Source organism: Rhinopithecus bieti, unplaced genomic scaffold (assembly GCF_001698545.2).
Source record: "Rhinopithecus bieti isolate Rb0 unplaced genomic scaffold, ASM169854v2 scaffold_83527, whole genome shotgun sequence".
Taxonomy (NCBI): domain Eukaryota; kingdom Metazoa; phylum Chordata; class Mammalia; order Primates; family Cercopithecidae; genus Rhinopithecus; species Rhinopithecus bieti.
Genome location: NW_016837625.1, coordinates 1,141,481 through 1,165,262, shown reverse-complemented (window position 1 = coordinate 1,165,262; position 23,782 = coordinate 1,141,481). Strand labels below are relative to the sequence as shown.

The 23,782-nt window shown below is 39.7% G+C and overlaps 1 pseudogene; it reads left to right on the top strand.

Moving 5' to 3' along the window:
* Positions 1 to 791: 791 nt before the first annotated feature.
* LOC108524780 (aldose reductase pseudogene) lies at positions 792 to 1,725 on the top strand (annotated as a pseudogene).
* The last annotated feature ends 22,057 nt before the right edge of the window (positions 1,726 to 23,782 follow it).

Below are 23,782 nucleotides of genomic sequence, written 5' to 3'. Positions count from 1 at the left end.
TTCTCTTCTCTTCCTCTCAATTTCTGCAGATGACTTTTTGCTTCCTAAGTGGGAAATTCACAACTTATTGCAATATGATTTATAAACCTACTTGTATTAGCCCCTATTCTCTTCTCTCCTGTTCCAGTGGAGGAGGAATCTCTTTCATCTAAAGCGAATCCTTTCATGTGTTCTCTGGATCCCATTCCTCCCCACCTCCCCTAATAGACAAGAAGCAGAATTCAACTCATCTGTACATTTAGCTTATCACCTTGATTTCTTAGGGCATTTTACACAGTTTACTCTGTCCTTCTTGAGCTCCTCTGTCCTTTTTCGTTAGTTGTTGTGATAATATACACTCTCTTGGTGTCTTTAGTACCTTGCTGTCCCTCTTCCAAGTCTTTCTTTCCTTTTTTTTTTTTTTTTTTTTTTGAGACAGAGTCTCACTCTGTCGTCCAGAGTGGAGTGCAGTGATGCGATCTTGGCTCACTGCAAGCTCCACCTCCCGGATTCACGCCATTCTCCTGCCTCAGCCTCCCGAGTAGCTGGGACTACAGGTGCCCACCACCATGCCTGGGTAATTTTTTCGTGTTTTTAGTAGAGACAGGGTTTCACCATGTTAGCCAGGATGGTCTCGATCTCCTGACCTCGTGATCCACCCGCCTTGGCCTCCTAAAATGCTGGAATTATTGGCATGAGCCACCGCGCCCGGGTTCTTCCAAGTCTTTCTTTACTGGTGTTTCCTACCTAACCTTTAAATATTGAAGTTTCTGTGCATGTTTCTGGGAAGTGGTCTGGGAAGCACTGCATCCATGGCCAGCCACCTTGTGCTCAACAATGGCACGAAGATGGCCATCCTGGGGCTGGGCACCTGAATGTCCTCTCCAGGCCAGGTGGCCAAGGCTGTGAAGGTGGCGATTGATATCAGGTACCGCCACATCAACTGAGCCCAGGTACCAGAATGAGAATGAGAATGAGATAGGGGTGGCCATTCAGGAGAAGTTCAGGGGGCAGATGGTGAAGCATGAGGAGCTCTTCATCATCAGCAAACTCTGGTGCACGTACCATGGAAAGGGCCTGGTGAAAGGAGCCTGTCAGAAGATGCTCAGTGACCCTAAGCAGGGATACCTGGACTACTACCTTGTTCTCTGGCCAGCCAGCTGTAAGCCTGGGAAGGAATCCTTCCCATTGGATGAGTCGGGCACATGGTTCCCAGTGACACTGACATTGTGGACACATGGGTGGCCATAAAGAGCTGGTGGATTGAAGGACTGACTGGTGAAAGCTACTGGCATCTCCACCTTCAACCATCTCCAGGTTGAGGGGATTTTAAACAAACTTGGGTTAAACTATAAGCCAGCAGTTAACCAAATGGAGTGCCACCTGTGCCTCACTCAGGAGAAGTTAATCCAGTACTGCCACTCTAAAGGCATTGTGGTGACTGCCTGTGGTCCCCTTGGCTCTCCTGACAGCCCCTGGGCCAAGGCTGAGAACCCTTCCCTCCTGGAGGATCCCAAGATCAAGGTGATCATAGCCAGGCGATCCAGGTTGGGATCCGATTCTCAGGCAGAGGAACTTGATGGTGATCCCCAGGTCTGTGATACCAGAATGCATTGCTGAGTCACAGACTTTGAAACGAGCAGCCAGGATATTACCATCTTATTCAGCTACAACAAGAACTGGAAGCTCTGTGCCTTGGTAAGCTGTGCCTCTTACAAGGATTACCTCTTCCATGCAGAGTTTTGAAGGGGTGGATGCCTGCTCAACCCTAGTGACCTACACTTGTTTTTCCTGCTCATTTTTTTCTTGCAAATGTAGCATGGCCTGTGTCACTCAGTGGTGGAACAACAACCTCTAGACTGACCAGCCAGGGCTTGCTTGTCTAGCTTGATGTTGGATCTGAGGAGCAGTGTCAGTGGAGTTGAAGTCTATTCCAGTTTCCTCTGCCCTTTTTTTTTTTGTTTTTTCACCCAGCTGGGGAAAGTGCAGCCTGCACACCCTTTTGTTGACCAAGGAGAAGCAAAAACTACAAGGTCAAAATAGTGCCACTAACAGTCACATTTTGACTGCTTGTAACTTTTCGGCAAGACTTGTTTTTGCCTAAAAAAAAAAAGTGCTGTTGTGAGCTTAAAAATTTTTTGACATTTCTCAGGGCTGTCTACTACCATTTTAACTTCCACTCCCCTATGTTCTTCAAACCTCCATCTTTGTGTTATTGTGTGTGTGTGTTCAGTTATAGGAATTTGGGTGTGCAAAAGTGTAAATTTCCTTTTTAAACATTTCTCATGTTCTCATTTCTGCTGATAACTCAGTTACTTTGGCTCAGGGTTTCTCAACATCAATACTCTTCACATTTTGGACAGGATAATTCTTTGTTGTGAAGGTTGTCCTACATGTTTTGCGATGTTTAGCAGCATCCCTGGCCTCCACTCACAAGACGCCAGGAGCCTCCTGCCCTTCCTAGTTGTGCCAACCACAAAATGTCTCCAGATCATATCAAATGTCCTTGGAGGTATAAAATTGTCCTTGGCTGAGAACCACTGCATTTAGCTTAAACTCAGTCTTTTTGGGGGTACCTAGGCATTTTGTTTCACCTCACCTTCCTTTTCCTTCCCATCTCCCTGGGGGTGGTCAGAGGCTCTGGAAGACTTACGCATAACTTTGACATTGGCAGAGAAACCTTTGATCTGCAATTACTTCTCCACTGGCATCCACTGTTGCTGTCACTCAAAGCCTCTTCTCGCAACAGGCTCACTGCAGGACAATAGCTCTGCTGGTTGGCGTCTCCCCTGTTGCTTTCCCGTACTTCCTGCCTCAACATTGGCCAGTGGCTCTCTAGCTTCTGAAACTCAGTAACATTTTCCCATCTCATCTCTGACTGTGGCTGCCCATCCCACAGCCTCTACTGTGGGAATCTCTCTTCCTCTTCTGCAAGTTGATATTTTAGTTCCCTCTGTGCTCATTCAAGTCCCTGATCACTTGCAGGGGCTCCTTCAATGTGGCATCTGAGTATGAGGTGGGGTCTCATCTCCTTTCTCCTTGAACCTGCCTCATCCTTTCCATTTTACTGCAGCATGTTGGCATGGGGTGCCCTGAAAGGCGGCTTCCTCCCAGCAATTCAGACACAGAGTCTTCCTGCATCTTTCTGAAGGTCTCCATCATCCCTTCTTTCCCAGGATTTTGGAACCAGAGGGAGCAGCATGTGGAACCCTCTTAAAGAGACCACATCACTAACTCCCTTTAGCTGATTGACTCCCCATGTTCTCCCTCCCTCAAGTCTTATCATCTCTCTATATTTTGGGACAAGTACTTTTGCAGTTAGAGATTAGACTGTCATAAAACACTATGTTCTGAGAGCTTCATGTACTTTTCCTTCTGGAGCTTAAGAAACCTTCCCCCAATCTCCTTCAAATCTGTCTTTGCCATAGGCCTAAAACCTATTTTTGGAACTCAACATAGGCTTTCGAGCCCATTATTTGATTCTTTCATTCGTGCTAAGATTTTTAGTGTTCCTTCTTCCCTGGGATAATAAGCCCTAGCATTAAGGTTCAGTAGAAATGATAGAAGTACTGGACAATAAAAAGAAATTACCAAGAAGAAAAAAGATATAAACTATTATTCCACTACCTATGTCTGATTGTTTAACTTTTGCACTTCCTTTTGCAAAAGCCCTATTCAGGGCTCACCAAATATTTCATTTCCATCAGAGCTTAACCTTTTCAGAGGAAGAAGGTAATACTACCTATTGCTGACTTTGAATGGGAGTTTGGGGATATGAGAGTCACAGAGAGATGATTACTGCCCCCTTCCTGCAAACTGTGGAGCTGACCATGCCATAAAACAGTTTCAGTCACCAAGAATGAGCTTCCAGAGGAACCACCGGTGTAGAACTTTCAGTCTATGTGGACATAACCAATAAAAAATGTGGAGGGGGGTGTAAAGTGTATGTATATGTGTTTAAAATGTTATTGGCAAAGCCTGGTTGTTTTACTGCCAGTAATGGTCATTCATTTTTTCCCCTGTAATTCTATTCAGCTTCATTCTGGACTGATTCAAATAGGAAGCCGACACGATGTCAACCAAAAATCATTTTAATCTCCAAGTCCCATAAAACAATATAAAATACTCATATAACTCACTTTCCTGGAATGAAGTTTATAGCAACTAAAGTGCTTCCAATTTTATTTTTAGAAACTGGTTCATGTATTTTACATTGAATTAAGTCTAGTTCTTTTCTGTGACAGTTGGAGAGATATTTTAAATCTCAGCCAGTGGGCAAAGAATAATTTGTTTCTGATCTACATTTTTGCTTTGAAGAAACCATCGACTCTATTAATAAAACAAATGCTGTTTTCTTTTTCTCGAGAAGCCACAACCTGCACAGCCTCTGCTTGACAAACTGAGACAAAATAAATGTGATAAAATGGATTTTATATTAAAATGAGCCAACCTGACATGAAAGTCAAGGGACTGGTCCCAAAGAGTGACAATTACATTTACTACATTCCAGAATCAGCAATGCATTATGGTCCCTGCCTGCAAGTGCTTCTGAATGGAATTTCAAAGCCCTTGCAGATCCATATGTAGCCTTTCAAGATAAACTGTACATCAGCTGGTTCCTAAACCTCAAAACTACTGCCCACAGACAAAAGCATAATTTAGAAAAGAAACTCCCATAAAAATACACAGATGAAATATAGGTTGAAAATGGTGTGTAATTACTGGTACATTACTGGTCATTACTGGTGTGTTAAGAGTCTGCTCTGATTAAAGAGATAATAAATCTTCAAGGAATTAAATAATTCTTAAAAGGCAAAATGACACTTAATGATGGATTTCTATGACTCACTAGGAAAAACAGAAAACCACATTGTATGTGGGTAATTAAAAAAAAGTTTCTTGAAAGACAGGATAAACACTGACTATCATATTTGCTGCAAATGTGGAGATCAAATGACAAGTAAATCTTTGGTAAACCCCTTGCAGTCTGGAATCAGCTCAGAAAAAACAGAAAGGAGAATTCAGAAAAGCCACAAGGATGAGAACTGTGGGCTGATAGATGACAACCCCCAAAATACAACTGCTGAAGAGGTTTAGATGCAAACCTCAAACCACTTGTGTTAACTAATTGACCCTCAGCATGTGGCACTGATCAATCATTTACATCCTGACTGGTGAGTTCTTTTAAAATGATTGTTTTTATGATTGTATTTATTGTCCTCAACTTTTTATTTTGGAAACTTGCAAACCTCCAGAAATGTTGAAAGAATAGGAGGATAAAAACCCTTATATCCTTTATCTACATTTACTGATTGTTAACATTTTATCACATTTGTGATACATTTGTGCACTCTTTGTATATATTCCCCCAATCATTTGTAAGTAAGTTACAAATATTAGACTCTTCCTGTTCTACATACTTGAGTATATATCTCTTTAGAGCAAGGACATCCTCTCACATAGCCACAACACTGTTATCATACCAGGAAATTTAACATTGTTATAAATTTACTGTCTTTTATACAAAACATATTTGCATTTCCCAAATTGTTTCCAAAATGTTCCTTATAGGATTTTTTTTTTCTGATCTAGAACCATTAAGAATCATGCACTGTATTTGGTTGTACTGTATCTTTTGCCCTTTAATTTAGAACAAGGGTGAGCAAATATTTTCTGTAAAGGGACAGATATGAATACAAATATTTATATATATTATAAATAGCATATAATAATATAAATATTTTAGGTTTTGCAGCCCATACTGTCTCTGTTGCAACTGCTTAACTATGGTGTTGTAGCACAAAAGCAGTCATAGACAATATGTAAAGGAATGAATGTAATTATGTTTCAATAAATTCACATAATTTTCAAGTGCCATGAAACATTTTTCTAATTTTTTCCAGCCATTAAAAAATATACAAACCATTTGTAGATCACAGGTCATCAAAAGCAGTAGGTGGCAGGATTTGCCCTACAGATCAGAATTTGATGATACCATATCTAAAACAATCCTCTGCCTTTTTGTTAAAGGAAACATTTTACTGACGTATATGGAAATGCACACACTTCTAAGTGGAGAGCTTGGCGAGTTTTCACAAGGTGAACAGGGTCATGGAACACAACTCAGAATAAGAAATAACTGTGACTTTATTTCATTTTTTAAAAACTCCACTTATTTATGTTATGTATGTGGATTCAAAGGTGGTTAGCATCAGGTCTAAGTGTGCTATTATAGAACCCTTCCAGAAATGGTTTTAACTGTTATTATTAGAGTCCTCATCCTCTGCAGTGAACTGAATATCTCAGTCTTGACAACAATCCTGCCCTTTGGGCCAGGCCAGCTAATATGTGTGACAAAGTCATGCATGGAACCATTTCAGAAAATATGCCAATTCCTGTAGACTCCATGAATGATTTCATCCCTTTTTGTAGAGTTCTCTTCCGGCTCTCTGCATTACCTCGGAGGGTGCCCAGGCCTGATAGGCAGGAAGATGCTGCTTAAAGAATGGGCTTAAGAAAAGGTAGACGTCAGCAGGGCCCGGGATCTGGGAGGTCTAGCTTTGTTCACAGGCTGGAGGGTAGCCAGGAGCTGTCATCCCTGGTGGGTAACTGGTTGATGAGACTACCTAAGACAGTTTTTTTTACCTTGTTTGCTGCATTTTATTTCCCATGGGGGGCAAACTTTCTTGGCTTTGTAAAAGCAAAACTTGGAAAGTTTCCTTTAGACATGTGAATGGTCATGAGTGACTCATGGGAGCTCCTCCTGATATGGAAATAAGCTGCCGCACAAGTTTCTAGCTTTTCTGTTTACTCCAGGCATCTTCAATATGTTTATAATATTTCTAGAGATTATCCCTAGTGTGAAGTGGGGATTAATCCATTTTTTTTCAGGACACAGAGCCAAACATCAATTAGCTTTTCTGAAAATGGCAGAATTTCTTGGATGATATGTGTCCTAGGCATATTGATATCAATATGTGTCCTAAGCAATCATCCAAGGATACATAATTTTTTTTTTTTTTGAGATGGAATCTCACTCTGTCACCCAGGCTGGAGTGCAGTGGCGCGATCTCGGCTCACTGCAAACTCTGCCTCCCGGGTTCATGCCATTCTCTTGCCTCAGCTTCCCGAGTAGCTGGGACTACAGGCACCCGCCACCACGCCTGGCTAATTTCTTGTATTTTTAGTAGAGACGGGGTTTCACCATGTTAGCCAGGATGGTCTCGATCTGCTGACCTCATGATCTGCCTGCCTCGGCCTCCCAAAGTGCTGGGACTACAGGCGTGAGCCACCGCGTCTGGCTGGACACGTAATTTGAGAGAGGTAGAATCAAATAAATAGTGGTCTTGCTTTGAGGCTTAGCATGTGGGTTCAGTTACTTTCACACTGGTGAATGTGTTTGAAGAAGCTTAATCCCACCACTGCAGATTTATAATATTCTCCTAGGAATCTCACACTCACATTTCAGAATAAAGACCCCTCTGGAGGTCTAACTTTGAGAGACCCGAATCAACACTGAAGAACTGAGCAGACTCAGAGTCAGCTTCGCTCCTGGGGTTCTCAGCCCTTTCTTTTTTTCTACTCTCAGACCTAATTTTAATATCCATCACTGCCCTCTCCCTTAAACTATTCCTACTTGGCTGAAGGCATTTAACTATTAATTCTTCGATTTTATTGAAAACTTTTTTCTATGTTCACATTCCAAATACTAAAATGGCACAATTAAGCTAATCAGCATGGCAAAGGACCTATCCCTACTAGAGAACAGAAACCAGTCAGATAGTGCATACTGGGGAATTCCAGGTTGGGGAGGAAAAAAGATGCCATGAATCCTGATAGCTTCTTCTTTTTAAGTTTGTTTATGATGATGCAGCTCGAAAGATGATTGGCTTTCTTCTTGTAATTTATAAAAGGACAAGGTTATCTGTTGTTAAGTAAATCCCTTTCTCTGGCTTTCTCATTTAGCTTGTGTTTCCAGGATCAAAGCATCATAAATAACCAATGAAGAAAAACACCACCTAAACATTAAGAGACAATTTCCATAAACGTTCACATTAAAAATGCATGATTGGTATGAAGATTTAATTGTAGCCACAGTGTAGTTTCTGTCTTTTGCTGCAGTCATATTTTCCTTTGTGTTGTCTGTCCTAGTTAACTTTGAAGCCCACTAAAGATGAGAAATGGGCATTCATGGAGCAGGCGCATATGGCTTTAGCTGTTTGGTGGTGGAGCTGGTGTTTTCCCCTCTGTAGCCTCAGCCTTTGTGTTCTCAGCAATGAACTTTAATAAAACAACCTCAAATCTGAGAGATGGTGGACAGAAGAGAGAGCAGTAGATGTTAGCTGACTTTAGTATTTGTTTTGTCTGTAAGCGTGGTAAAATAGACTAATGCACAACTAACCACTCCTTCTATCCCCACTATGTCATTTCCAGAGTTATGTAAAATTGTGTCAGAGACACTCAATTAATGAGCTTTCTGAGCCATGGTAGTAATATAGATGTGGTGTTCATACGGTGACTTTCACATAATCACAACCAAATAAGAACTCTTGCATGATAGAGAAAAAAACCCTACAATAGACTACTGATTACTGTTATTATTGTTGTTGTTGTTGTTGTTGAGGCAAGCTGAGGAGAATGTAAAGAATACTAACCATTCTTTTTTATAACATATTAGTAAACATACTAACATGTAGTTGTGAAACGGTTAAAGTTGTGGGGAATATAAGCAATATAAGCCTTTTTATTTTTATTTTTTATTGTTGGCTGCTAAATTTTGTTCCATGTAGATAGGCTGCTGGGGTTTCTGTGGGAAATGTCACATTGGCTAGTAAGCCTTGGGAGAATTGCAAGGCTCAAGTCAGGCATCCTCCCAAGATCTCAGAGTTCAGAACTATTTGGCTGTCAGGGAAGAAGGGTTGAAAAATGTCCCCTTGATTTCCACTGGAAAGGGCTACCTCGAGACTTGTTTTCTTTGCCTTCCAGCACCAGAAATGTAAAGTGATGAGATACTTCAAGTCAAAGAAGTGAAAGGGTTAAATAAAGCATGGCCGTGATAGGCTAAGGATGAAGAGAGATCTAAGAGTTAGATGAGAATTGACTAGTTTGGTGTCTAAGAGGAGGAAAGATCTAGAAGCGTCTAATTAGATTGGGGCCAGGAATTTTAAATGAGAGACATTTCGATGATTTTATGAATCTAGTTTTTCTTCCCAGGTATATCCCAAATTCCATAAAGGAATTTAAAGAATCTTATAAAGAGCCTTTATTTCCATTTGTCTTCCACATAGAACTTCAGCAGGAAGACTTGCACAAAGTGATGGATCAATACATTTCTGTCAACTCATATTATACTTTAAAAGAAAAATATTTTGATGATGTTTTGCCTCTGTGTATATTTTGGGAATTATTTCATATGAATCTTGCAGTAGATTGAGACCATATTGTTTATTGTATATGGCATGTGAGAATTAACTGTAGAATGGGTCAAGAAATAACCTCACCTTGTTTTTAATCCTGACATTCTAGATTCTGTCTGCCCTGTGAGATGTTTGGAGAAACAACACTGCCACCTTCTGGTAGATACATGTCATCTTTCTCTCTGCCCACCAATGGCACCCTGGCTCACCCATGTTTACATCAATACAGACCTAATTTGATTTGAAATTTTGCAAACTTTAAATCAAGTCTAAATAAAATCTTAGATAATATGGCCGAAGATTAAAGGCACGGAAAGAAGGCCTCCAGCTTGTACATTTTTTGGAAAGGGTTATGATTTTGCTATCAAAGAAAATCTTATCCCAGTTCTACTGTGATGTGATATTGTCTTTAAGACTTACTACTTTACTGGGGTGTTCTAATAGACCTTCAAATGAGCAAGAATGCTCCAGCCTTAGAGCTGGGGATGATGGGAGTAGGCGGAGCAAGAGTATGGGGAAAAATTCACAGACAAGTTGTATCAGCCATGAAAAAACAAATGGGTGAGTAAACTGCCTAAGTGATGAACAGGTGAATAGAATTTTCTACACTGTATTTTTGGATTGGTAGTTTATCTTGTTTGGTGTTAAATGTGTGTAGTCATGGTTACTTGACTAGTTCACTGGAAACCCATGTAGACCCATAGTCTTCTAGAGTGGGGCATATAGTAGGTGTCAATAAGAACTAGTTACATTAATTAATAAATGAGAACATATCTTTGCTTTTGAAATTTTATTTATTTATTTATTTTGAGACGTAGTCTCACTGTGTCACCCAGGCTGGAGTGCAGTGGCACGATCTCGGCTCACTGTAACCTCCACCTCATGGGATCAAGCGATTCTCCTGCCTCAGCCTCCAGAGTTGCTGGGAGTACAGGTGCATGCCACTACACCTGGCTATTTTTNTTTATCTTGTTTGGTGTTAAATGTGTGTAGTCATGGTTACTTGACTAGTTCACTGGAAACCCATGTAGACCCATAGTCTTCTAGAGTGGGGCATATAGTAGGTGTCAATAAGAACTAGTTACATTAATTAATAAATGAGAACATATCTTTGCTTTTGAAATTTTTATTTATTTATTTATTTTTGAGACGTAGTCTCACTGTGTCACCCAGGCTGGAGTGCAGTGGCACGATCTCGGCTCACTGTAACCTCCACCTCATGGGATCAAGCGATTCTCCTGCCTCAGCCTCCAGAGTTGCTGGGAGTACAGGTGCATGCCACTACACCTGGCTATTTTTTTTTTTTTTTTTTTTTTTTTTTTTTTTTTTTTTTTTTTGAGACGGAGTCTCGCTTTTGTCGCCCAGGCTGGAGTGCAGTGGCCGGATCTCAGCTCACTGCAAGCTCCGCCTCCCGGGTTTATGCCATTCTCCTGCCTCAGCCTCCCGAGTAGCTGGGACTACAGATGCCCGCCACCTCGCCCGGCTAGTTTTTTGTATTTTTAGTAGAGACAGGGTTTCACCATGTTGGCCAGGCTGGTCAACTCCTGACCTCAGGTGATCTGCCCACCTCGGCCTCCCAAAGTGCTGGGATTACAGATCTTTGCTTTTATATTTCATCTCTGAAATACTGTGCTGAGAATGAGGCTGGAGAAGGTAAATTTTGATTTTTCTAATCTTTCTTACTCATTCCCCAATCCAAACCCTATGGCAACTGCTCATAAAGGTAGGCCAGTGCTAGCGAATCAGTTCTATTAATTTTTTCACCACTTGATCCATGTTAGGAAACAAAATTATCTGGTTGTAGTGGCACATACTTGTAATCCCAGCTACTCGGAGGCTGAGACAGGAGAATCATTTAGAAGTCAGGAGACGGAGGTTGCAGTGAGCTGAGATCTTGCTACTGCATGAACAATTGCTTGGGCGACAGAGGTAGACTCAGTCTCTAAAAAAAAAAAAAAAAAAAAAGACATTGGAATATACAAACAAACAAGATTAATCAGGATTAATGTCCTTTCAAGGTAATATTAAAGGTAATGCTATAACCACTGCTGGGGATCATGTTCCTATCAGAATATGCACCTTTGTCTTTGACTAGGCTATTTTACAGTTTTGTAGAGATAAAAGTTAACTTGTACAAAACTGATAGCAATGCAAATATGTCCATAGACATATCAATAAATTCTGTCTGGTGGAAAGTTAATTGACTTCTCCCCCTGTCCACACACAAAAAAGCACCAATTTTGTTTCCATTTGCAAATCCATTTCACTCTTCCTGATCTATAAATATCTCTGCTTTTTGGCTTCCTCTGAACCTGTTGTTAATGAAGTCTTATTCTCTCAATCACCAAGCAATTGAGCTATGGGATTTCATGTTGAGTTATTAGCTTCTACTACTATTTTACCTGCTACCTCGTTTAATTAATGAGTTAAATGAAAGTTTGACATAAGTATGTTTTATATTTGCATGAGAATCATGATTGTTCCTCCTCCCATCCCCAAAGATCCTTCAGCACCCAATATTAAATAACAGGCTGAAGGAGGAGTCTGGGGGGCTTTTCTTATTTGGTTTTTATGGGAGTTGCATCACTGGTAATCCAAAGTTTTATTCCCTTCCCCTCCCTGAAGTAGAGGGTGCAACTGAGAGTGACTGAGACTACCCACCTTCCCACGTGGTCTTCCCATGTGATCGATCACTTGGTGATCCTGTGTTTGTGCAAACCATTTCTGAAACTCCTCTGCTCGAAGTACCTTCAAAATCTGCTGCAGAGTCTTCAGATTTGCAGCATGGTGTGAAATTCACTAGACATCGGGCTTTGGTATTGGTCAGACCTGCTTCAAATTCTAGTTCTCCATGCACTAGGTGGAAGTTATCAGATGTTTCTGTTTACTCATCTGTAAAACAGAGCTGTTACAGAGTGAATGAAACAATGTGTATTGTACCTGGCATGTAATATGTTCTCCATAAATCTTACCTATTATTGCTACATAGAGAGAAAATCATAGGACCTCCTTTCTTCCTTGGTCCTGCTGACGTGTAGCTCTGCGGTAACATCTCTGGTGCTGATGTTTGGGGTCCGGTTGACATAGACAGGACTACACCCATTTAGGCCTGTGTAGGGCCTGAAGGATGTAGGGGTCTGGGTGTATTGGATCTGGAAATTTCCTGGAGTGAGTAGACCCGGATTTGACCTTTCAATTTCTTGATTGTGAGAAAGCCAAGGTGTGGTGAGTGGCAGATGGTAGCTAAGGGCAGTGGCCACATAACAACTGCTATGGAAATTTTACAAATTTAATAATTGGTATGGCACTGCTGAGTAAAACAAAGCCCTGGGAGAGGGTAGGTGAGCTGAACTGGGGGCAAGGGAACATCTTTCCAGACACCCTTAAAGTGGATGCCAAGATGGTCATAGACAGCCAGGTCACCAAGCAAAGAATTTCTTTGCTTTCCTTCTGATGGGTTTTGTCTGATGGGAACAGCTAATATGGAGAATTTTTTCAGTTGTGGGCTCTACCATACCACCCTCCTAATATAGATTTCAACTGCTGGTAGATTTTACTATTGAACCAGGACAGAAACAAAAAGGAAGCTTAAGTATCACAGCAGCCAGTGACACCGCTGTTCCTTTGAGACACCTCAAAGGTGACAATTATACAAACATTTATTCACTCCTTTTCCCTCAACAAATAATTTCCACATCATATGAAGAAGTGACTCTGAAATTTGCATTTTAGGCAGAAAAGGAATTCTGATATCAGCGAACCAATGTATCTGAATTTTTATTTAAAGAGTCTGTAAAAGAACATTCTGGATATTATGTGTATCATTATTTTGGTTACTTTGCAGTGTTATTGATGTTTAACTTCAAATATCCAGTAGAGGGCATGAAAGGAATTGGTTTTGTTTGGGCTCACTATGTTGAAGATAGAATTTGAATAGAGGAAATGAAAAAGCGAATGGATTATACATTGCAGCTTTCAGACACGGAATGACAAATAATCTTTAGATATCAACCCAATATATATTGCAACCTTTCTTTTCTCTTATATCATATCTTATATCCTTCATTTAAAATTACTTAATCCTTAAGAATTAGATTTCCTAAGCTATTGAATAAAATACATATGAAATCATTAAATATCGCTGATTTGTATTCACATCTATTAGAGACAAACCTGAAGAATACACCGAACTTTAGTACATAATGACATAGTGTCCATGAAAAGCAAAGTTCTACCTTCTGGCAGAAACCCTTCATCTTTAGAATGCAAGACTGCTCTCAGCATCCCCTTCCTCCTTCAGATCTCAAGTCAGGCACTGGAAGCAGGACAAGAACCTTTCACAATCAGCCTTGGTGCCAAGCTTGACTCAAGATTGACTTACCAGTTGTTGCTTTCTCACTCATTTGTGACTTTGGTGGAAAAACAAAAGAAAAGCACATACCTGCATTACATTTAATGAGTGCCTACAGTATGCTAGATACTATATTAGATACTTGAAAAATGATTTTAATCTTTATAAGAACCCTACAAAGCCAACTTTATTATCCCCATTTTTCTGAGGCTCACAGAGGTTGCAAATTTCACGGCATTTCCCTGCATGCCAGTCTGCTCTATTTCTCATAAAATCTCCGGGAAGGAAGAAATAAATCTTTGTGAAAAGATTGGGACCTGGAATTCTTAATTTAAATGATAAAATAACAAACCAGGTCACTTCTATATCTATATATTTTGGATATTATCTTCCCCTGTATTTTTCATAATCCAGTCCCACATTTGGTTGATAATAACGTGTGCTTCTATTTTTGTCGTTGTTTAAATTTCTCTTTCTGATTAGCTTCTATAGTAGCTCTTCAAATTAACGGGCACCCCTACATTTTGAAAAAGTATAAGTCTGCTCTAGAGTGGCCACCTTGTCACCGCTCTTATTCTTTTTATAGTTTTATTATTTCCTAGTGTTCTTCAGATGAGTTTTAAGGACCACCAACATTTAAAATATTTTCAAGAGTTTGTTTAAAATAGAAATTATTGGGCCTCAACAAAGATCATTTGAACTAGAATCTTCTGGGCTGAAGCTTAAGAATCCACATCTTCACATACTCCTCAGGTATCTCTCATAAACATGAGATTGATGCACTGGCTTAGAAAATGAGAATGACTGACTTCAGGCAGCACTCAGTAAACCTTAGTTGTCAATGACTACGACTTAGGTTTCAGGCCACTTCACTTTCCATGTGTTCTGTGTTGGCTGCCATGCCAACCACACAGGTTAGTAGAAAAAGCATGGCTTTAGGAAGCAAATGTACCTAGATGTTGATCATTTATTTAGCTTCAGCTTCCAACACTGTAAAATAATGTCTAATTTGCACTAAATTTTGAAGATAAAATGTAATAATATAGGTTTACCACAAAACTAGCACAGTATCTGGTCCATATTGGAGTCTCAAATAATGATAGGTTCTATTAATAAGCATGATATCCCATTAAATAGATACAATACTATTGCTTGGCATTTGAGAGAATAAAGCTCCATTTATAAAGTGAGATGTTTATTGGGAAAGCATGTTATCATTTGCATTAAATTTGAATTCTAAAGAAAGACCATAATTAAGTATATCTTCTGGAAACAGTTTTCCCAGTAAAGTGATATATAAGTAGAATTTGCTTCTTTTATATATATACAGGTTGCCAAATGTTGGGAGATAATTCTTAGAGGATTTCTCACATTGCAGCATGTTTTGTGAGCAAGGTATTGGTTGCCATTTGTTCTGGACTGTCTCTTCAAGGATATTTGTATAGCAAACAGACTTGGCACATAGAATGCCTTCCCCTAGAGCAGGCATGCTTATTGCCCATTGTAAAAGATTCATCAGGTTCCCTAAACTCAAGAATTCCTATCCTGAAATGCAACTGTGTTCAGGCTTCCTTCTGGGTGCATGTGTGTCACTCCTGTACAGCACAGGAGCAAGAGGTGCTGATTCAAATATGCCAACTCTCATGCTGCTTGCTCTGCTTGCCTCTGACCCAGGAATCTCGTTTTTGTCAGCATCCATGACATTGTGGCTGACCAGCTTGTTAGATTTCAAGTTGGGTAAAATCTCAGACCCATTCATAGTCCTTGACACTATGTAAAAGTACCTTTAGCACAGGTTTGCTACTTTTTTTTTTTTCCTAGCCTAAGTACTTGTCTGGTGAAATCCACAATGACAACTGAAGAAGGAGGTGACTTGACTCAGATTACAGAGCAAGTTCTAAGCTGAGTCTAACCCCTGGACTCATGCTTTTAGCTTTCTGCTCTTTTCTTCAGGCATTGACACTTGGCTAAACATCCAAGGCAAAGAATATGCAGAGAGAATATGAGTTTATCAGGCTAGGTAGACATTCTATCATGGAAAAAGAATGTTTTCTATTGAGCTATTGGGACTTGGGCAAAGCCATCCTTGGCTAATTCTTTTGCTCGCTTTTCCATGAAACAACTGATGGACTGTGCTTCTTCGGTGGTGTTTTCATAGAAATTCAAGTTCATGAATTGCCCAATGATATACAGCACCAAAGTCATATGATGGAAAGCAGAGTTACCAACATTGCCAACAAGCCTTGGGATAAATGGATGTGCTAAGCTAGTACATAAGAAAGGAATTCTGGGTTCCATTGGAATCAGTGGTGATGGAATTCACAGGTACTTAGTGGATGGACGGTGGGAGAGAGGACAGGTTATGTTTGGGGTGGATGGTACAAAGGGCCACCTAAAATTAGGAGTTAAGTACAAGAAATAATTTCACTCAAAATACCATTTCCTTATAAGCTGTTCAGTGCATTTTGGTCCAAAAAAGAAAAAGTTAAAATCTTGAAAGTGAAAACAGCTGGAGATCATTAAGCAATCACCAAGAGTTGGCAGACCACGGGAGCAAGAGGTTGGGATAGAGTTTTGAAAACAGAGAATGCTTGATTTAAAGACCTGTCAGGGAACTTGGCTGTGTTTTGGACATTGCCTTTACGTAGGTCTTAGAGTTCCAGTCAATAAAATAAATGCATATTCTTTACTTAAGCTGAGATATTCCTGTGCCAGTAACATTCTCTGAAAGGACAAGGAGAGTCCTTCTTTAGTTTAGTATAATTAGTTCATCAGGCATACAGAGGCTCCAGACTGAACAGACATGGAGAGTACAAATGGTGCAAAGTGTCTCTGTCCTTCAATAGCTTACAGATCAGTAAAGGGAACAGACATATAAGTACATAATCACAGTAGAGTGAGATATGTGCAATAATAAAAGTATTAATAAGATGCAGAAGTAGATCATAAGGAGCATTAATTCTATCTTATAGTAAAGAGTAAAGAAAAGCTTCACAAAAGAGGGGACATCTTATGTTGATTTTCTTGTTTTCCCTATTTAATATGAGCCACTAGTAGATCCTTTGTTTCCTTCTTTTAATACGACCTAAAATGAAGGTCCTTCCTATTAACAGGGGAGACCTAGTCTTCCCTGTTAGTAGCATAACCCTCTTGAAAAAGTAGATGGTCTCTTTCTTCATTTCACTTTATGGAGGAAATAATTTAAAGTATATAGTAAGTTTTTTGCCTATTTGAAATGTTTTTCAACTATACAGATTTAATAAATCAATACTTTGTGCATATGATTACACAGTTTCTGAATGATTGTACAATATGAGTTATTTATCGAGACAATTCACTTCTTTGGCATAACTATGCTGAAGACCCGTTTATTTACTGTGCGTGGGTTCGAATTGAGCTTAACAGGTGAGCCACTGAAACTTAGGGACTGTGAAGATCCTACAATATCTATTGGAACTAAAGTCTCACACCACAGGTACCTCTGATCTTGATGATGAATGTTCATTTGGGTTCCACAGAAACATAAAAGTTGCTAGCATTTTTTTTTTTTTTTTTCCATTTTAGTCAGTGTAATCTCATGTACACTCTCCATTTCTAACCACAGACGGTTGGATTGGAAGTGGATTCCATTCTGTTAACAGAAAAGCAATTACTGTAACGTATAAATTTATAAAGGAGACTTTATTTCTTATAAAGGGTTACAGCCTGCAAGGTGGTCATTCTGAAAGGCTGGGAAGCATAGCCTCTGGCCAAAGCCCAGACACAGGTACTTCAAGGGAGAGAAAGAGGAGACAGGAATTTATGCTGATTTCGATTCTTTGTGATAGTGCTGAGTATTTTCATAGATAATCTTCCCCTTTGCTTTTGGGAGCGTCCTCTGGGTAAAATGCCCAGGCACTTGGAATTCACTTCCTCAAAATTCTTTTATTTTTCCTAGGGACTTTAAAAGCATAGCAAGAACTTTATTTATTTGTTATTTCTCTTCAACTTTCTTCATCAATTTTTCCACAGTTTGTCCATGTAAGTGTTTGAAGATTGACTTGTTCTCCTGGGAGTTTAGGTTAAGGGGAGATGGGTGGGAAAGGCATTCCAAGTAGAAGAAACAGGATGCACATACACATAAGGAATTTTTTAAAAAGCAAGGCATTCGGTAATACCGGGGAACATTACGCAAGGGGTTGAGCAAAAGGGGGGAAATAGGGCCAGAAAGGGAGGCAGGGACCAGTTATGAAAAACCTTGTAAACTATTTCGACCATGACATCAACATAGGTTTCTAAGATGGGGATTGTTAGAATCAGATTTGTGTTTTTAAAAGATTGCTGTGATGGTAATGTTGTGACTAAGATTAGGCAAAAAGTGGGAATCGTCTGGGGAATAGCAGGGAGAGAATTCCAGTCCTTTAGTTGAGAGACAGTGAAGCCTTAACTAAGGCAATGGAAATGAGATCAAGGAGGGAAGGACAGGTTTGAAAGCTACTTCAGGAGGGCAAATAAGAAGAGTTTTATAAGAGAATTGGTTTAAGTGGTGAGTGAGGGTCAGGTGGGAAAGATCATCAGGTTTCTGATTTTGGTAAGTGGCCAAATGGGGAAACCATAAAAAGGAAGAAATATGGAAGGAGGTACAGGCTTGAGGGACAAATAGGCCTGACATCACTGTGGAGTGTCTAGTTGAAGATCAGAGGAAGTTGGAAATGCAGGTCTGAAATTGAGACTAGAACTTCGGTTGACAATATATAGGTGTGGAAAACATTAGCAGTGGAAAACATAGGAGGACATCTGCTCAGCCAATGAGCTAGGCATCAGGAATTATGTCTTCCTAACCACAGCCTCTGCTGTAGAGGTGAGCCTTAGACAACTTTGTTCATCATTTCGCTTTGTTATGAACTTTGTTCATAATGAAACCATTATTTCAACATTCACTTGACAAATGCTTTTTGAGTCCCTATTGTGCCAGGCATGAGTGATTGTGTGGTGATGGAGACAGACAAGGTCCCTGCTTCCTGGAGTCACATTCTAGTTCATGATACAGGTGGCAGGAACAACATATGCAGTGGGCCTTAAGCAGAAAGAATCTGACATGGTCTAGGAACTTCATCATGAAATGAATGAAGCTTGAGAGGTGGGCCAGGGCCAGATCATTTGGGGCCTTGTAGGCCATGCTAATGAGAATAGAGTTCTTTCTAAGTCTCTGAGGATTTGCAAAAAGGACAGTGTTGAAATGAGCTTTATCACATGTTCGTCTCCACTTCTAACCACAGAGAGCTGGATTGGAAGTGGATTCCATTCTGTTAACAGAAAAGCAACTACTCAATTTATAAATTTAGAAAGCAGACTTCATTTCTTATAAAGGGTTACAGCCTGCAAGGTGGCCATTCTGAAACACCGGGAAGCATAGCCTCTGGCCAAAGCCCAGAAACAGGCACCTCAAGGGAAAGATGAGACAGGAATTTATACTGAACAGGTTGGCCAAGTATACATATTCAATGGATTACAGAGGAGCTATGAATATTCATGATGAGGGTCATCATGCACATTCAGGTTGAATAAACATGTATGTTACATACAACCCATGTTCACCCTGAGGTGGAGACTTAACATTTAAATGCATTACAGTTAGGCCAGATATGTCAAAAGGTGAAGCAGAGACACGAAGGCACTCAAGTATACAGCCTGTAAAACCTGCCAGAGTCAGTCCATGGCTGGTGGTCTCTAATCAGGAGAAAGTTACAGAAATCAGTCTCTTGTTCAATCAAAACTGTAGTTGTGGCTTGTGAAACAGGGAATCAGTCAGCGTCTGATGGTGGGTGAGCTGCAGTTGTTTCAATATTGCTTATCTTGAGGTCAGTGCTTGTTTAGCTTCAGAGTAAGGAAAAACCTTGTGGCAGTTAGAACCTAGTTTATTCTTTAAGTGTAGGAGTGCATGACTTAACCCTTGCCTGGTGTGGCCTTAGGTCCTATTTAGAATTTTGTATCTTATTGCCATAAAGAGTCCATTCTGTCAGCCTTATTTTAATATTAATGCTGGCAAGTTATGTCTAAACTTCAAAAGGGAGAGGGTATGATGAGACTTGTCTGACCTCCTGACCCATCATGGCCAGGAACTCAGTTTTTAAGGCTTCTCTGGGGTCCCCTTGGCCAACAGGGGGTCCATTCAGTGGGTGGGGGGGGCTTAGGATTTTATTTTTCGTTCTCAATCCTTAGGCTAGCTGGTGATTGCTGACAAAGCCTAGTGCAAAAATGGACCAATCAAGACTTTTTTTTTTTTTCCATCAGGAGTTTACACTGATAAACATTGAGTAAATATGGCAATTGGTAGAGGTTGCTGAAACTGACAAGATGCTGCAAGATAGAGAAAGAACCATTATGGACTGTGTGCAAACTGAAGTTGTGAGAAAGTAGAAAGCATCATGCAGCGTAAGTGATGTGGCACAGGAAGACAGAGCACACCCCTGTTCTTTCGTTCCTGTGAGACACCTTTGTTCTTTATTGCCCATGTGTGCCATTACAACAAACTCTTCCTTATTTGAATTGTCTCTGTGAACCTCTCTTATAACTGAAGAGGCCCAATCAAAACACCTAGGAAAAGAGAGAAGGGGACAGAGTTCACTGCTTTACCCTCTGTGACCCCGTGGATGAGTCATATTTTTATTGTAGCACTTAGAGGTTCGATTACACTTCTTTATTTGTATGCTTCTCCCACGATTTGCATGACTTATTCATTTTGGTACCTACAGTACTGACCATCATGCCTTGCACATTATTTGTTGCTCAAAAGTGCTTATTGAGTTGAATTAAGCATGGAACCCTAAAATGTTTTGAAGGTTGAACTAAGGAGGGAGAATAAGTACAAAGAGCAGTTTTACAAGAAGGAATTACAGTAGCTGAACACGGGGAACCAAATGGAGTGGCATCTGGAAAGAGATGGATATGAGAATATCATAAGAAGGAGTGATCAAAAGGACCAAGTGCTGTAGAGAACTTAAAATAGCAAGGACTAAAAATGCCTATTGGATCTACCAATGGTTTTATAACAGAGATAGAAGGAAAGGTCATATTGTCGTCTACTGAAAAAGCATAGTCAGCAGGGTGGATGATATTTAATAATTTATCACAGCATATGCTGATCTTATTGATTCCCCAAAATCGAATTATGGACTTCCATTTATATATAACTGCAAACCAAAGGATAAAGCTTTGGTCACTGAAAGGAGATGCATAATATTTTCTATAAATAAACAAATGAAACGAACATTAAAGATTCAATATGCTCAGATTAATATGCATGCTCATCAATTTTTTAGGCTTTATTTTTTTAGAACAGTTAACATTCAAAGCAAAAGGAAGAGAAAGGTAGAGAGATTTCCTAATACCCCGTGCCTCACACATGCATAACTTTCCTCATTATCAACATCCCCTTCCAGAGTGGTACATTTGTTACAATTGGTGAACCTATATTGACATGTCATAGTCACTCAAAGTCCACAGTTTATATTAGGAATCAATTTTGGTGTTCTATATACAGGTTTGGACAGTTATGTAATGACACATATCCACTGTTATAGTATCATGGTGTAGTTTAACTGCCTTGTGCTTCTCCTACTCATCTGTCCCTCCCCACTAGCCCCTGGCAACTGTTGATCTTTTTACTGCCTCCATAGTTTTATCTTTTAGAGGATATCATAGAGTTGAAATCGTACAGTATGTAGCCTTTCAGATTGGCTTCTTTCACTCAGTAACATGCATTTATGTTTCCTCTATGTCTTTTCAAGGTTTAATAGCTCATTTATTTTTAGTGCTAAATGATATTCTATTGTCTAATGTTCCACAGTGAATTTATCCACTCACTTACAGAACATCTTGGTTGCTTCCAAGTTTTGGCAATTATGAATAAAGCTACTATAAACATATATGTGCATATAAAGCTACTATAAACATAAAGCTACTATAAAGATATATGTGTTTTTATATGTGCAGGTTTTTGGGTGGACATTTTCAACTCCTTTGAGTAAATACCAAGAAGCATGATGGCAGGATTATATGGTTAGGGTATGTTTAGTTTTGTGAGATATCTCAAAATTATCTTCCAAAGAGGCTGTGCCATTTTGCCTGTTCTCAGCAATGAATGAGAGTTCCTATTGATCCTCATCCCCCAAGCATTTGATGCTTTCAGTGTTCTGGATTTGGTCATTTCACTAAGTATGTAGCGGTATCTCACTGTTTTAATTTGCATTTTCCTGATGACATAGGATGTGGAACATCTTTTCATGTGATTATTTGCCATCTGTGTATCTTCTTTGGTAAGGTATCTGTTGAAGTCATTGACTCATTTTTAATTGGGCTTTTTTATTGTTGAGTTTGAAGAGCTTTCTGTATATTTTTGATAACAGTTCTTTGTCAGATGTGTCTTTTGCATGCATTTTCTCCCATTCCGTGGCTTTTCTTTTCATTCTCTTGACATCGCTTTTGCAGAGCAAAAATTTATTTTAATGAAGTCTAGTCTATCAATACTTTCTTTCACAGATCATGCCATTTGTGTCATATCTAAAAAGTCACTGCCATACTCAAAGTCATTGCCATTCCCAAAGTCATCTAGGTTTCCTCCTATATTATCTTCTAGGAGTTTCATAGTTTTGCATTTTACATTTATGTCTATAATCTATTTTGAGTTAATTTTTGTGAAGGATGTAAAGTTTGTGTCTAGATTCTTTTTTGCATATTGATTTTCAGTTGTTCCAGCACTATTTGTTGAGAATACTCTTTGCTTCATTTTATTGCTTTTGCTTCTTTGTCAAGGATCAGTGGACAATATTTATGTTGGTCTATTTCTGGGCTCTCTATTCTGTTCCATTAATCTATTTGTCTATTAGTTCACCAATACCACACTTTCTTGATTACCATAGCTTTAGAGAAATACATGAAGTTGGGTAGTGTTAGTCCTCCAACTTCTCTTCATTTTTTGCCGTGCTGTCTGAATCCTCACTCCTCCTTTGGCTCTCTTTTTAAATTTGTTTGTTTGTTTTTGAGACAGAGTCTCACTCTGTGACCCAAGCTGGAGTGCAGTGGTGTGATCTCGGCTTACTGCAAACTTTGTTTCCAGGGTTCAAGCAATTCTTATGCCTCAGCCTCCCGAGTAGCTGGGATCACAGGTGTGTGCCACCACATCCAACAAATTTTTGTAGTTTTGGTAGAGATGGGGTTTTGGCATGTTGGCCCGGCTGGTCTTGAACTCCTGACCTCAAGTGATCTTCCCATCTTAACCTCCCAAAGTGCTGGGATTACAGGTGTAAGCCTAGCACCTGGCCTCTTAAAATTTTTATAATTTTCTGCTGAATATCATCAGAAAGTTCTGGGAGAGAAAGTTCTGGAAATGGAATATATGTGGAAGATTAACCTTTGATAATCTTTGTTTTTTGTGTTTTTCCTGCAGACTTTCATCTAATGAAGGAGGTTGTGCCTGTATCTAAATGCAGGAGGGTTCCTATGACTCTGGTCTTGCTATGGAGTCACCATCTATAATCAGCCTCTTTTCTTTCAGATATTATTCGACTTCGAACTTTTTAGCTTTTAGTTGTTTGCTTGCTTTGTTTCCTCCTTCACTATGACAAGGAATGCCACGTCCTTCTTAGACCTGCAACTTTGGTTGCCTGTTTTTCTATTTTATTGCTTTGCAATCTTCTGGGGCTTTGCATCCAACACATGGCTCTCCTGAATTTGTCTTTTCTAATATAAAACGATCATGCACTTGGGTTTCTTTCCATGGCACCTGAATTTCTGGCAGGTGATTTTCTCCATTCAAGATTGTGCTGCAAGTGAAATAGCCCTCAGCCATTAATGCCATTTGCAGAAGGTTCAAATCTGCTATCAGGTGGCTCTAGCCTTATTTATGTTCTGCTTGGGTTTTAATCTTTTTTGCTATATTTTTCTATGTCACCTCACTTGGCTAAATGGCAGTCTGCTGTGGCTACCTCTTTGTAACTAGATAAAGCTGACCAACTTCATGCCTTCAGGAAGTTTCTCCTCTGCTTTTTTAATGAAT